The following is a 15,168-nucleotide window of genomic DNA, read 5'->3' as shown; positions in this document are numbered from 1 at the left end:
GTTGGATGCTCAACCAACTGAGCCACCCAGGCGCCCCACATATTCATTCTTAAGCATGTGGTGGGCTCTGAAACTGTCTCCTAGGCCCCATGCTCACTGCTGGAAATAGAGAGAAATCAGACATGGTCCCTGCCATTCAAGGGACTTCTATCATCACTTTCCTTTTCTATAAAGTAGAAATAATATTCATCTAACATAACCCATGGTGAGGATTAGCTAAGGTAACATATAAAAGAATGTGACATGTTGTGGATATAAAAGTATACTTTTCTGGTAAAGTTNCTTTTTTTTTTTTAATTTTTTTAAATGTTTTATTTATTTTTGAGAGAGAGAGAGCACGAGAGAGAGAGTGAGCTGGGGAGGGTCAGAGAGAGAGGAAGACACAGAATCCAAAGCAGGCTCCAGGCTCTGAGCTAGCTGTCAGCATGGAGCCTGATGTGGGGCTCAAACCCACAAACCACGAGATCATGACCTGAGCCGAAGTCAGATGCTCAACCGACTAAGCCACCCAGGCGCCCCTATTCAGGTTTCCTTCCTTCCTTCCTTCCTTCCCTCCTTCCTTCCCTCCCTCCCTCCTTCCTTCCTTCCTTNTCACCTTCTTTCTCCAGAAGTTGTTTTCTCTACTTTCTTCCTCCCTCCATTCCTTCCTTCCTTCCTTCCTTCCTTCCTTCCTTCCTTCCTTTCTTCCTTCCTTCCTTCCTCCTCAAGCTTATTTATTTTGAGAGAGAGAGAGAGATAGCATGGGAGCAGGGAAGGAGCAGAGAGAGAGGGAGACAATCCCAAGTAGGCTCTACTGTCAGTGTGGAGCCCAATGTAGGGCTCAAACTCACGAACCATGGGATCATGACCCGGAGCTGAAACCAAGAGCCAGCCGCTTAACTGACTGGGCCACCCAGGTGCCCCTTGCTGCTCAGATTTCTTTGGTTTGATTGTCAAAATGGAAAAGTCCTTCACCCGAGAACTGGATGGAAACCAGTCTAGGTGAACTGACAAAAATCCCTCAAACTTAGATCTTTTTTCGTTCCTTTGCACAGTACCCTGTTAGTTTTCTCCCTAAGACAGATCATCAAATATCCAAGATTTTTATCTTCTTAAGGCATTGTAACGAGTTATGAAATATCTACCCTAGGTTGTTCAGATTTCCCTTTTCCTGTTTTAATAAAGATGAAAACAATTTGTAGACAGGCTTATATTTTAGTTTAACGAGAACTGTGTAATATTAGGAGATGGGTATGAGACTGGGTATCTCAAACACCCTACACCAGTACATTTCTGTTGGATTTATGGATACAAATCAGTTCATTTACAGGTTAATTTAGGTTTAGCCGAAAATGTCTGATGGATGTAGAAAGGCTGTGTGCTCACAGGAAATATATCATCATTAAGTCCTGTTCATTGCTGGAGCCAGGATAACTCTCTCATGTTTAATAGAATTGCTTTAAAATGTTAGCATGTGGGAAGACATCTTAATAAGTTACATTTATAATGAATGTAGCCTTTTGGTTCTCTAGAATCAGGGTATCAGGTTGAAAAGTACAGCGTCTTAGTGTCAGCAGGATCTCCTTTTCTGGAGGCCCTGGGATAGAAAATCACCCATCTCAAAACTCACCCAGGGAACTGAACAGTGGGAATTTCCCTTGGTGACGCTTAAGTTACTTTTTTGAAGAAATGGCTGGCCAGATTGGGTTTGGTTTACTTCTTAAGACAGATGGAGTGTCAGAGAGGCCTTATGTGTTGGCTGTCCAAACATGCTGGTGCCTTTGATTCAAATGACAAAAATCTTTTTTTGCCCCATTTGGCAGGGGGATTAAATATTTTTAAGTGCCTGCCAGGAGGTTTATAATGTGCTTTGAAATTCAAGATAGATTTTGTTTGGAAGTTTAGCTAAATGTGAGGACCTTTGAGCTTGGACTATTGTGCTCAGGGAAATTTAGTGTTGTCCATGGTTGGGTTTGTGTGCAGAGAGCGAGATCTTAGAAAATAGCCTCTGAAGATGTGTGGGAGCCCTATATCCCTGAGGCAGAAAGCCAGGACCTGATTTGTTTCCAGTGGTCCAGAGCCCTGGGGTGGAGCCAGGGCTAAATGGGAGGCTAAAAGGAAGCTCTTGGGGTCTTGAGGAATTCATTTGGGTAGGAAAGGTTTATGAAAACTTGGTCCTCTTGCCCAGAATTTTTCATGCTGTACCATTTATTGTCTTTAAAAGAGTGAGAGAGAGGATCTTCAAAAACAACAACTTTAGAATGGTCATTTTGAGGGAAGATGGTTATATTTAGAAGGAAAAATTGAACTTAGCAACAGGAAACAAGAACAGACCTATCTGGATATACTAGCCTGTTTTTAAGGTGTTTGGCTCAAACCAGCAGATGCTTATGGATTTCCTTCTGGGAAGAAGGCAGCATGATGCTTTAGGTGAAAGATTTCTGTGTGTTTTTTTTTTTTTAATTTTTTAATGTTTTATTTATTTCTGAGGGAGAGGGAGAGAGACAGCATGAGCAGGGGAGAGTCAGAGAGAGAGAGAGAGAGAGAGAGAGAGAGACAGAATCTGAAACAGGCTCCAGGCTCTGAGCTAACTTAGCACAGAGCCCAACGCCGGGCTCGAATTCACGAACCGTGAGATCATGATCTGAGCTGAAGTCGGAGGCTTAACCGACTGAGCCACCCAGGCGTCTCAAGATTTCTCTGTTTGAATGCTGGCCTCCCCGCTCATCAGCAGTACCTTGGCAGTTACTTATCCTCTCTGAGTCTCAATATTCCCATCTATAAAAAGGGGAAAAATAATAACTTCTTAAGGTTCTTGTGAGGATATGCAGTAAGTTGATACATGTAAAGTGCCCAGCAGAGTGCCTGGAACATAAGAGAGATATCAATGTGTCCTTGGTTTCCCATGTATAGTCTTGGGCACAATAAGGAATATAAAGATGGATAAGACGCTACTTTGTCCGTACAAGGGCTCACACTTTAGTGAGGAAGACACATATGTGTACAAGTAACTGATAAAAGGCAAAGCATGGTAAGTGTACAAATGAAGTATTAGAGGAAAATACAGCAGGAATAGATTAATTCATCTCTGAGGGTTGGCAGGTTCATTTCACCCAGCCACCCATCCAATGCCCAAATTCCCTTTGCAGTATTCCTGCCAAGCGATTAACCTCCGATTGAACCTCTTTGCTGACAGGATTTGTATTAGGTGCTCTATCCTCCCATCCTACAGCACCGTCTGTCTTTGGATAGCTCTGACTACAAAATCACCTTTCTTTTTTGGAACTGAGATCTTTCTTCCTGTAGTGCCTACTTCCAGTAGGTTGAGGTGGTAGCTCTGTAGGGAAGCAGTTTGGGCTAGTAAAAAGAATGTGCTATAAGGCCTGGGGGGCCTGGCAGTAGAGGATTGTGAACAGTGTTTCTTCCGTTGGAAAGCTAATTGCTAATTCTGCCTCTTGGGGCCAAAGAGAACAAGTCTAATCCTCCTCCAGTAAAGATAAACCAGGGAAGATAGTGCTTAATGTTTCAAGCCTGGACTTCTCTAGGACAGATCTCTGTTCCATTGGCTCTTGCCAGGAATTTCTGTTCTTTCCTTGTTACCCTCCTCTGGACGTGCTCCTCTTTATCAGTGTTTCCTTTAAGTTGTGGAGTGGGCAGACCTGAATTTCTGAATATTCCAGCTGAGGTCTGAGCAGCATAGGCCGGAACATGCAGGGCTAGCCATTTGTCTAGGAATTAATTTGATTCTGTGTGCTGAATAGCCCTGATAATTTCCATATCACTGAGACAGGATTTTTGTTTTTAAGCAAATTATGCTTTCTGGTGGCCTCTCATTAATAAAAGAATGAGCATCTAGGAACCACTAAAGTTTGGCCCTTAAGGAGTCTTAACTGAAGGGTTGGATGATTTAAATTCTTTTTTTTTTTTTAAGTTTTATTTTTGTGCGAGAGAGAGAGAGAGAGAGAGAGAAAATCCAAAGTAGGCTCCAAACTCTGAGCTGTCAGCAGAGCCTGACAAGAGGCTCAAACTCGTGAACCTCGAGATCATGACAGGAGCTAAAGTAGGATACTTAACCGACTGAGCCACCCAGGTGCCCCTGGATGATTTAAGTTCTTGACAAAAGTATCTAGCTGTCTTGATTCTCCTGTAGCTGATATTTCTAGTTCTACCTCTTCCCTCTTCCATACAGGGCAAAGCTGGCTGGAGGGCTTATTTGAGGGATGCAGGAAAACTGTACATCTCTGTGGTTGTGGCTGTTTAGGTCAAAAGTTTAATGGCATGGTATAGTGGAAAAGGTGATGGGCTTAAGATCAGAAGACCTGCACTCATATTCCACCCCTGCCACTTGCTTGTTTTGTGGTCTACAGCAAGTCTCCTTATATCTCTGAGCATCAGCGTTTTCAGCTGCAAAAACAGTATTTAATATTTCCTTTACAACTTTGCTACTCAAAGTGTAGTCCATGGGAACATTTGGGAATGTATTAGGAATACAGATTCTCAGGCCCTGCCAGCCCTACAGAAGCAGAACCTGCATATTTATGAGACCCCAAGGTTGTTTGTATGTATATGAAAGTTTGAGAGACACCTCTCTGTTGTGTGGGTTAAAAGAGAATAATGGGCAGTTTTTATATGTCCATGCCAATATTCATGCCGGATACTTAGGGATGCTGTCTTCCTGGTCAGTTTGCTCACTTCTTTTGCTGGTCAGAGATTGAACTCTTATCTAGCTCAGTCTATTTCCGGATGCCTTCAGCTACCTCCAAACCCAGGGAGGCCACAAAATGTGGTTGGTTCAGTAGAATCTCCCTCCCCCACCTTTGAAAAACTTTTTCTTTAAAATTTTTAATGTTTTTTATTTATTTCTGAGAGAGGGAGAGAGACAGTGTGAGCAGGGGAGGGTCAGAGAGAGGGAGACACAGAACCTGAAGCAGGCTCCAGGCTCTGAGCTGGCTGTCAGCACAGAGCCCGATGCAGGGCTCAAACCCACCAACCGTGAGATCAAGACCTGAGCTGAATGAAGTCAGATGCCCAACCGACTAAGCCACCCAGGCGCCCCATGCCCACCTTTGAAAAACTTGAAGCACATATCCTGCTAATGAGGTAATGGCCTTCTTCATGAAAGAAGTCAGTCATCTGGGTAATTGACAAGTATTCAGTCAAACTGTCAGTCATGAGGAACCAGTGATTATTAGGCACTGGCAACTCTGGTAATAAGTTAGGGGCAGTTCCCATCCTTAGGAAGCACTACTGCCTAATGGGGGGACCAGTTGGTAAAGAGTTTTTACCCAGTAAGGCTTGTTTAGAGTGCTATAAGAACCCCAAGTGAAGAGGAATTATTAATTCCACTTGGGGGCTGGGGGGTGGCTAGGAAATGAATTTTTTAAGGTCTTAGTTTTTTCTACCAGAAATGATTTTTCAGTGAGTTCTGATTTCTTGGTTTAGTGGCTTTGTGCTGTTTCCTGTTCTGTTTCTATGGCATTGGTACTGTTCTGATCCACCAGTTTTCTGCATCAGGAGGGACAGATGTTCTCTGAGAGCCAGTTCTATGTTAGGAGCCATCTCAGATGCCATGTGGATTTCCAAGCAGTGAAAAAGACACAGCTTGGCCCAGTGGATCCTACAGTTAAACAGATCTGTGGCTGTTTCAGAGAAGAAAAAGTTACCGCAACTAAATAACCCATATGTTTTTTTTTCACTGGAGTCTAACAACCATCCTAAGTGTACCTTTCAGGAACTCATGGATAAACTAAAAGATTCAAGGAACTTCTCAGCTAGGGGGAAAGGAGTTATATGGGATGATGAAGTATAGATGGTGGGAGAGAATCAGTGCAGGGAATTCCATCATGAGCCTGCCCTGTTTGATTCCATAAAATGACATTTTTCTGGATTTAGGGTGATAGAGAATCAAGCACCAGGTTGCTTGGGGTACTAGGCCTGGGACTTGGCACAGCCTGCTGAGGAAAGTTTTCTCTCCTTGAACAATCAGGGCAGTTGAGTTTGCTTAGAGCCGGAGGCTCTACAAGTCCCAAAGCAGAAGTTCAGACATTCATCCAGTTCATCAAGTGTGAGGCCTGTTGAATGATCCTGCTCTCAGAAAGCCCATACTCTTGGTAGACAGGAATAATTAAAGTGCAATATTGGCTTTAAACGCCACCCACAGGAGCACCCTAAATGGCATGTGGTAGAGATTTGAAGAAAGTTTAGGGTTGAGATGACAATGTGATCTTTTGTGTTAGTCCTTAAAGGAGAAGGCAGCTATAGGGTGGAGTGGGGTGGGTTGAGAGGGGTGGAAATTGGGTGAGGACACTCATGTTTGGTATTTGACACCACCTCCGATCTAGAGTTATGATGGAAGTTGCAGAAGAACCTCTGTCTGCTTTTATCTAGCTGTGTTGAGTATAGAGTAGTATATTTGAGAAAAGGAAACTAAGGCTTTTGAAATGGATTTGGATATTGTATTATGTATTGTTTAGGGACCTTGATGTTGAGATCCCAAAACTTTTTGGTCTTAGTGCTGTATAGGTAAACATTTGAATTTCATTTTAGATGGTCCCTTTTAAAAGGAGGTAGCTAGAAGTCATCCAAATTGGAAAGGAAGAAGCGAAAATTATCACTATTTGCAGATGACATGACTCTATATATAGAAAACCTTAAAGACTCTGCCAAAAAACTTTCAGAACTAATAAATTAATAAATAAAGTTGTGGAATACAAAATTAATCTACAAAAATCTGTTACATTTTTATATTCTAATAAGGAACTATCAGAGAAAACAAGGGGGAGAAAAGAGAAAACAAGAAAACAGTCCCACTTATAATTGCACCAAACAGAATAAAATAGCCCCCGTGACTGAGTCACCACTGGGGACTCAGCTGCCTCCCCCTTGAGCCCACTTGCTTCCCCCATGCTGTATCCCCCCCACTTTTCCCCCACCCCTTCTCCTACAGGCCTTTTCCAACAAAGAAAAGGAATCACATTGTATTGCCACTGTCCAGAACCTCCTCTCCTTTGATCCCTATGTTGATGCAAATAGGGTGATGATCTGCCTCCTGCTGGCACTGAGGATTGTAAGAATTCAACAGAGAAATGGCAGGAAGACCCTTACTACTGTCTCAGGCATTGTTGACAATTACAATAAAAACTAGTGAAGGTGTTTAAGAAGAAATTTGCCTGTCATAGTACCGTGATTGAGCATCCAGAATATAGAGAAGTAATTCAGCTATAGGGTGACCAGTGCAAAAATGTATGCCAGGTCCTCCCTCCCTCTTAGAGATTGGACTGGCTAAGGACAATCAGCTGAAGGTTCATGGGTGTTAAGTGCTTTTGGCTCACTGAAGCTTAAGTGAGGATTTCCTCACAATGAGTAGAATTTCCTTTCTGTCCTTTGTTACAAGTTTAAAAATCTTACAGCTTTTTGTAAAGGTGATGATTTGGGGTCTGCTTTTAACTTGGACTAGTTTAAGTCTTATGTGCAATAAACTGAAAAGAGCCACACACACAAAAGAATAAAATACCTAGGAATAAATTTAACCAAGAAGGTGGAAGACCTGTACACTGAAAACTATAAGACACTGATGAAAGAAATTAAAGAAGATACAAATAAATAGAAAGCTATTCCTACTCATAGATTGGAAGAATTAATATTGTATAAATGTCTATACTACCAAAGCAATCTACAGATTTAATGCAATGGCATTTTTCACAGAACAAGAACAAATAATTCTAAAATTTGTGTGGACCCACAAAACACCTGAATAGCCAGAGCAGTCTTGAGAAAGAACAAAGCCAGAGGCATCACATTTCCTGATTTCAAGCTATACTACAAAGCTGTAGTAATGAAAACAGTGTGGTATGGCATAAAAGACAGGTCAATAGAACAGAATAGAGTCCAGAAATAAACCTACACATATATGGTCAATTAATTTATGACAAAGGAGGCAAGAGTATACAGTGGAAGAAGGGATGGTGTCTTTGGTACATGGGGTTGGGAAAACTGGACAGCTACATGCAAAAGAATTAAATTTAACCACTGTTGATGTCATATACAAAAATTAACTCAGTGAGTTAAAGACTTGAATGTACAACTTGAAATCATAAAATTCTTAGGGGCGTCTGGGTGGTTCAGTCAGTTAAGCGTCCGACTTCAGCTTAGGTCATGAGCTCACGGTTTGTGAGTTTGAGTCTGCTTCAGATTCTGTGTCTCATTCTCTCTCTGCCCCTCTCCCACTTGTGATGTGTGTCTCTGTCTCTCAAAAATAAATACATGTAAAAAAAGTTAAGGGGCACCCGGGTGGCTCAGTCAGTTAAGCGTCCAACTTCGGCTCAGGTCATAATCTCATGGTTCGTGGGTTCGAGCCCTGTGTCGGGCTCTGTACTGACAGCTCGGAGCCTGGAGCCTGCTTCCGATTCTATGTCTTTCTCTCTCTGCCCCTCCCTGCCTCAAGCTCTGTCTCTCTCTGTCTCAAAAATAAAATAAACATTTAAAAAAAAATTTTTTTTTAAAAGAAACCATAAAACTCACTCCTAGAAGGAAACATGGGTGATAAGCTTCTTGACATTGGTCTTAGCGACGTTTTTTGGGGGGGTCTGACTCCAAAGGCAAGGACAGCGAAAGCAAAAATAAACAAATGAGACTACATCAAACTAAAACACATCTGTACAGTGAAAGAAGCCATCAACAAAATGAAAAGGCAACCTACTGAATGGGAGAAGATATTTGCAAATCATGTATCTGATAAGGGGTTAATATTCAAAACAATAACAATAAAAATATTTGATAAAAAATGGGACAGAGGATCTGAATAGATATGTTTTTCAAAGAAGGTATATAGGTAGCAATAGGCACTTGAAAGGATACTCAACATCACTCTTCATCAGGGAATGCAAATCAAAACCACAATGAGATACCACCTCACACCTGTTGTAACGGCTATTATCAAAAAGACAAGAAATAACAATTGTTGGTAAGGATGTGAAGAAAAGGGAAGCCTTGTGCACTATTGGTGGGGATGTAAACTGGTACAAACACTATGGAAAACAGCATGGAAATTCCTTAGAAAATTAATATAGAACTACCACATCTAGTAATTCCACTTCTGGGTACCTATCTGATGAAAACAAAAACAGTAAATTGAAAAGATATATGGATTTCCCGTGTTTATTGCAGCATTATTTACAATAGCCAAAATGTGGAAACAGCCTAAGTATCCATCAATTGATGAATGGATTAAAGAAGTTGTGGGTATATTTGCAATACTGCTCAGCCATAAAAAAGGAAACCTTGCCATTTATAACAATATGGATGAACCTTGAGGGTACTATGCTAAGTGAAAGAAGTCAGAGAAAGACAAATACTGCATGATTTCACTTGTACGTGGAATACAAAAAACCTAGACTCATAGATCCAGAGAACAGAATGGTGGTTGCCAGAGGGGAGGAGGTTTGGGCCAGCAGTAAAATGGGCTAGGGGATCAGGAGGTACAAACTTTTAGTTATGAAATAAGTCATCAGGTATAATGTACAGCATAGGGAATACAGTCAGTAATATCATTTTAACTCACGACAGATGGAAACTAGACTTATTATGGTGGTCAGTTTGCAATATATGTAAATGTCATAATGATACAAATGTTAAATCATTATGTTGTACACATGAAACTAATATTGTATGGTTATACTTCAATTTAAAAAATAGGAGTGGCTAGAAACTTTTGCTTTATTCACAAACCCATTTGCTAAGTATGTAATAACTTGAGCTGTGTCCCAGATACTGTCCTAGTTTACTGGGTAAATGCAGGTGAAGACATGTCATTGCCTCCGTGGTGCTTACAGTCTAGCTAGAGTGACAAACAAGTAATCAGTTATAATCAGGGTACAGTGTGATCTGTTCTAGAAGCATATTCAGATTTCAGAGTACAAGATATGCAGTGGAGGGAACTGAAACAGTCTGTGTGTGTTAATTGAATCTACATTTTTATCAAATAGTTATTTTGGAGAATAATAGAATATTACAGTGGGAAGGAACTCAAAATGTGTAAGTGCTTGAAACTTTGAATTAATATAAAAGGTTTCTGAGAAGGAAAACCCAGGAACATGTAAATATATGCAGTACTTTTAAAAAGCACTTTATTTGAATCAGAATCCCCTTTGGGGCGACATAAGAATGAATATATGTTTAACTTGGCTTAGTCATGAAAGACTTACTTCTAGAACACTAAATTTAAAGTACAGCTTATTCTGATAAGTATTACAAATTTGCTTTACAGTTGTCTTATTTCCTACCAAAGAAAGTAGGAATAAACTTGGAGAAATGATTTACTGTTTGCATAAGCAGGAACTATAAATTTCTTGTTTATAATCTTTGAAAGGCCTGGTGGTTGTAAGAGCAAAAAATAGACTTTACATGTGTGTAGCTTGGCTGCTATTGTGTAGAGTTTAGAGGGGGAGTTGGTTCTCAGCGAGACTCATTAGGGTGAGGAGTTTGATCAGCTCGTGTCCCCAGAGTTGATTAGACTTTGAAATGTTAACTAACAAGGATGATATTTAAAACTCAAATAATTACAGGCTCTTGGGTGGCTCAGTTAATTGAGCATCAAGTCTTGATTTTGGCTCAGGTCATGATCCCAGGGTCTTGGGATCGAGACCCTTCTCAGGCTCCCGCTGAGCGTGGAGCCTGCTTAAGATTCTCTCTTTCCCTTCCCCTCTCCCTCCTCATGCTCTCTCTCTAAAACAACAAAAAATTTTTAATTTAAAAATTAAAAAGAACACCTCAAATAATTGCTAGTTTCTTAATTCTCCTTCAAGTATATCAGTTGCTTCCACATCTCGAGAACATTTTCTCCTTTTAGAATCTTGTACAAGGTCAGTGAAATGTTGCAGATTGCTTGGCAAGTTTGGAGTTAGAAGATTTGGGTTTTGAGTTGTAATGGGCTCTGATAGCCTTCTATGGGATGTCCAAGGAGGGAGCTAGTATCAGCCTGGCATCCAGCTTGTTGTGTTTAGCAGATAGGGCTGCAGAGCTGGTGGCTGCAGACAGCCCTTCTCATGTTTGGATTTTATTTATTTATTATTAAAAAAAACCTTTTTTTTTTTTTTTTTTAACATTTACTTATTTTGGAGGAGGGGGCCAGAGAGAGGGAGACAGAGGATCCAGAGAAGGCTCCACACTGTAAGCATAGAGCCCGATGCAGGGCTCAAACCCATGAACCTCAAGATCATAATCTGAGCCAAAATCAAGAGTCTGCTGCTTAATGGGCTGAGCCTGAGCCACCCAGGTGCCCCCACACGTTTAGATTTTAGAGGTAATTTTCGAGGTGTAGAGGACAGAGCAGTATGGAAACACCTTATTTTTCTCATTCTAAAAAACCCGTATTTCAAAGTAAAAAAAAAATTATTTTCAGGAGAAATAGAAATATCTTCAGAAAATGAAAACATTCCCCTGTCTTTGGGAAATGCCATACACTTTACAGACTTGATCGTGTTTGATTTTTTTTTTCAACAACCCGTGGATTAAGTGGTATTACACCTACACCCCCACTAGAGATGAGAAAGCTGACATTCAGCTATGTGAGTCACTGGTCCAATCCAGAAGTCTTGGGGGATCCTGATGTGGGCTGCATCACAGTGGGTTTTGGTATTTTGGGTGTCCGATAGGGCCAGGACTCCATAGCCTTCAGTGCTCATAACTTATCAATAGACAAAATCCTATCTTTGGAAATACATTTTTATGCTGTTCTTTACATAGTGTAAGTTATTCTGCAGGGAAATACTTCACAATTTTATAGGGTTTATATATAGGGTTTTTTGAAAGAGAAGCTTTGTAAGATAGGTGGGGCAGGTTGCGATTTTACCTCCATTTTGCAGAGGAGGAAACTAGGACTCAAAGCATTAAGTGATTTCTGTAGGAACTGAGTCAAGGCTAGAACTCCAGTCTAGTGTTTTCCTACTATACCATGTACTGTTGTAGCTCCCTGCTATTTTTTTTTAATGTTTATTTATTTTTGAGAAAAAGAGCACGAGTAGGGGAGGGACAGAGAGAGAGAGAGGGAGGGAGACACAGAATCTAAAGTATACTTCAGGCTCTGAGCTGTCAGCACAAGAGCCCAGCGCAGGGCTGTAACTCAAGGACCGTGAGATTATGACCTGAGCCGAAGTCGGATGCTTAACTGACTGAGCCACCCAGGCGCCCCCTGGTACCCTGCTATTAATGCTTAATTTTGAATTCTCTTGCCAGTTTTAGCAAGGCAATGTGTCAATAATGGGTGTGGGTCAGGTTGAGGAGGAGGAAGAGGACAAGGTTGGGGTTCCTCAGAATGACTGGCTTATGTTATCCACAGTGAGACTGGTGCCAGAGAGAAAACCAAGAGGAGACTGTTTATATGTGTCTGGAATGGCTTGAGAACCTTTGCTCACTGCGTTCATTCACGGTCTGTTACAGCATTAGTATTGTGCATTTCCCAGCCTGGTTTCCATTTCTTTGACCACAACAAGCTCAGTTTCTCAGTGGTTTCTAGAGCAGTGGGTTTTTCAGCCTTGGAACTATTGACATTTTGGACCAGAGAATTTGTGGGAGGAGGGTGCTGTCCTGTGCACTGCAGGATGTTTAGCAGCATCTTTGACTTCTGCTTGCTAGATGTCCATAGCATTCCTCCTCTAGTTGTGACCAAAAAAACCAAAAAAAAACCAAGAAACCCATCTTCAAACATTGCTAAATATCCCCTGGGGGACAGAAGCTCCTAGGTTTGAGAACCACTGCTCCAGAGATTGCCTAAGGATGAGAGGTTTTAAAGAGCAGAGCTAAGAGGACCCAGTAAGGGTACTTTTAATCCTACTTGTTGAGGACACCAAGGTCTAGAGATAGGTTACGACCTTCTGGCTCTGCTTTCTGGGAGTCTGGCTTGGATTGAGACCTAGATCAGAATTCCTCCCTACTCAGGACTCTTTCACCAACCCAGAGGTTTTCAGTCTTCAGGTTGGAGGATGCTTTTCTAATTCCAGAAAAAAAATCAAGAATGGTCATGGTGATAATGTGTAGTTGTACTTTAGTATTCATTAATTGAGAAGATAAATAATTGCCTTCAACCAGTATTTATTAAATACCCACTATCTGTGTTTCTATCCTAGGATTGTCACGTGAATGGCAGTAGGTCGTCAGGTGGCAGTTGCTTTTATTATTGTGTGAAGCACAGGCATAGGCAGTGCTGGGTAGACACATTTCACAGGGCAGTGTAGTTAGTATAGTGGTAATATGAACCCTGTGAGCTCACAACCCATAGGCTGGGAACCAGTTAATGTATTATACCATGAGATTTGAGAGAATAGCAGGCCTGAAACTCGGGGCTTTTCTTGAAACCATGAACTATTTTTAAACTCAAGAGAAAAATCTCCACAGTCTGTGGAAATACAAAGCCAGTAGGCTACCCAGAGTCCTCAGTGTAGCTCTCTCAACAGCTATACACTAGGGCATTTGTGGTAAAAGAAGAGGCATTTGGCTGGAAACAAGCTTTAAGTTCTTAGCATCAGTTGGTAAATGATGCATTGGTCTGAGGGGAATTTAAAATAATGGCCTTGAACTTGAGAATATGTGTTTCCAAAGCCTCTCATCTTGAAGCACTCAGCTTCTCTGACAAGAAATATTACTCTTATTTCAGAGGTGAGAGGCAGAGAGGTGAGGCCACACAAATGGTCCCTGAAAGACAGCCGGCTCCTCTCAGGATTAGGACCTGAAACTCTGGTTGGCATCCCAAGATGGGGCTGTTTGTTTCTGTCAGATGATGGTGGGATAAGGAAAAAAGTTGTTAGATTCAGTTCTGTCCGATTCGGCCAACATTTTAAGTGCCCACTGTGAAAGCTTCCATGTGAAGGGACAGTAGGACACAGATGAAGATTTGGGACAGTGGAAGGGGGGTGGGGCCATTTCAGGCTGAAGGAATTGTGGGAACCAAGGTACTCTGTGTATGTGGGAGGGGAGGGGAGATGATAGGGGAAGGTTGGGGGGGTAGTGGTGGCTCACACAGAGTGACAGTTGGAAAGATAGGCTGCAGCCTCCCTGAGGAGGCCCTGGATAATAAACTGAGGAATCTGTTAGGTTCAATTTAGTGAGGCACATACCGAATAGACACTCTGTCTCTTGAGCTGTTTGTGGGGACCAGCAGCCATCGTCCTGCAGCACCCTACTGAAGTTACCCGTTGGTAGGCTTTCTACCCATTATTACCTGAGAGATTGAGGTTGGGTAGAGAGTTGTTCCCTTATCAGGGGGGACTCATGGGTCACTACTCTTTTTCTGGTTAACTTTTTCCGGGTTCCCCTTCTGCTTTATCTGAAGGCTGAAACACCCTGGGCAGCTGGGTAGAGACAGAACAGTAACTTTTCTCCACTTGAGAGTATCTCAGGTTATATGCTGAAGGTAGACAGGCAGATCTTCCCTACTTAAACTAGTTTGGCCCAGCCTCATTTATCAATCATGTCCTTGACTACCTCATGTGCATTTCGCTCTGGACTCCTTAACTGGCTTACTCAATTAATTGTGATCTTTGAGATTATTTAATTTTCCTTACATGTTTATCTTTGATCCCTGAGAGAGGGAGGGAGAGTTTCTTCCCTTGGCTGATGACAAGGACCTCTGTTTCTGAGATCCATACATTTCAAGTTCATCCTGGTCTCTGTCTACTATCCTAGTCACAAAATTCTGAGAACTCACTCTTTTATTCTCTCCTCTTTCCTGAGCTCCCAGTCTCCTGTTTTTCCCCCCATTTTCTAGGTGCTCCTTCCATCACCCAGGATGGTCAAGCAGAGCCCTGGGACTTAGAGACACCCCAGTTCTAGTTCTGATTCTGTCAACTAGTATCTTTGAGCAAGTGCCTTCTCTACTCTGCACCTTTGTTGAGAAGCAACAATTTGTTGAGAAATCAGCTATTGTTGAGAACAATAAGACGAGAAGATGGATTAAATGAATGCTGAGATTCTTCCTGCTCTAACATTGTCTGAGTCAACAAGTGCTGTATTACAGTAACTCTCCAGAGAACCAGGTGTTGCTCTAAGCAATTTTGCTGCATAAAAAGATGGAGCAACTTAGTGTTCATTTTGTCCGTTAGCAGCTTGGGTACAGCCCTGTTCATTATAAATGTTGAGGGCAGCCACAAACTGTTTTATAGAATGTGATGGGTGGGTTTTTTTGTTTTTTTGTTTTTG

At 41.7% G+C, this 15,168-nt stretch overlaps 1 protein-coding gene and 1 pseudogene across 1 annotated transcript in view; both read left to right on the top strand.

Moving 5' to 3' along the window:
- The window catches only part of LOC144235753 (eukaryotic translation initiation factor 1 pseudogene), a 9,588-nt pseudogene extending 2,293 nt beyond the window's left edge, over positions 1–7,295 (top strand).
- CHMP4B (charged multivesicular body protein 4B) overlaps positions 1–15,168 on the top strand; it is a 58,542-nt gene that overhangs the window by 11,724 nt on the left and 31,650 nt on the right. The gene's annotated exons all lie outside the window — the stretch shown is intronic.

The sequence above is a fragment of the Crocuta crocuta genome, unplaced genomic scaffold, assembly GCF_008692635.1.
Source record: "Crocuta crocuta isolate KB4526 unplaced genomic scaffold, BGI_CrCroc_1.0 scaffold445, whole genome shotgun sequence".
In the NCBI taxonomy this organism is placed as follows: Eukaryota; Metazoa; Chordata; class Mammalia; order Carnivora; family Hyaenidae; genus Crocuta; species Crocuta crocuta.
Note: the sequence above shows the minus strand (reverse complement) of the source record. Positions and strands in the feature narration are given on the sequence as shown.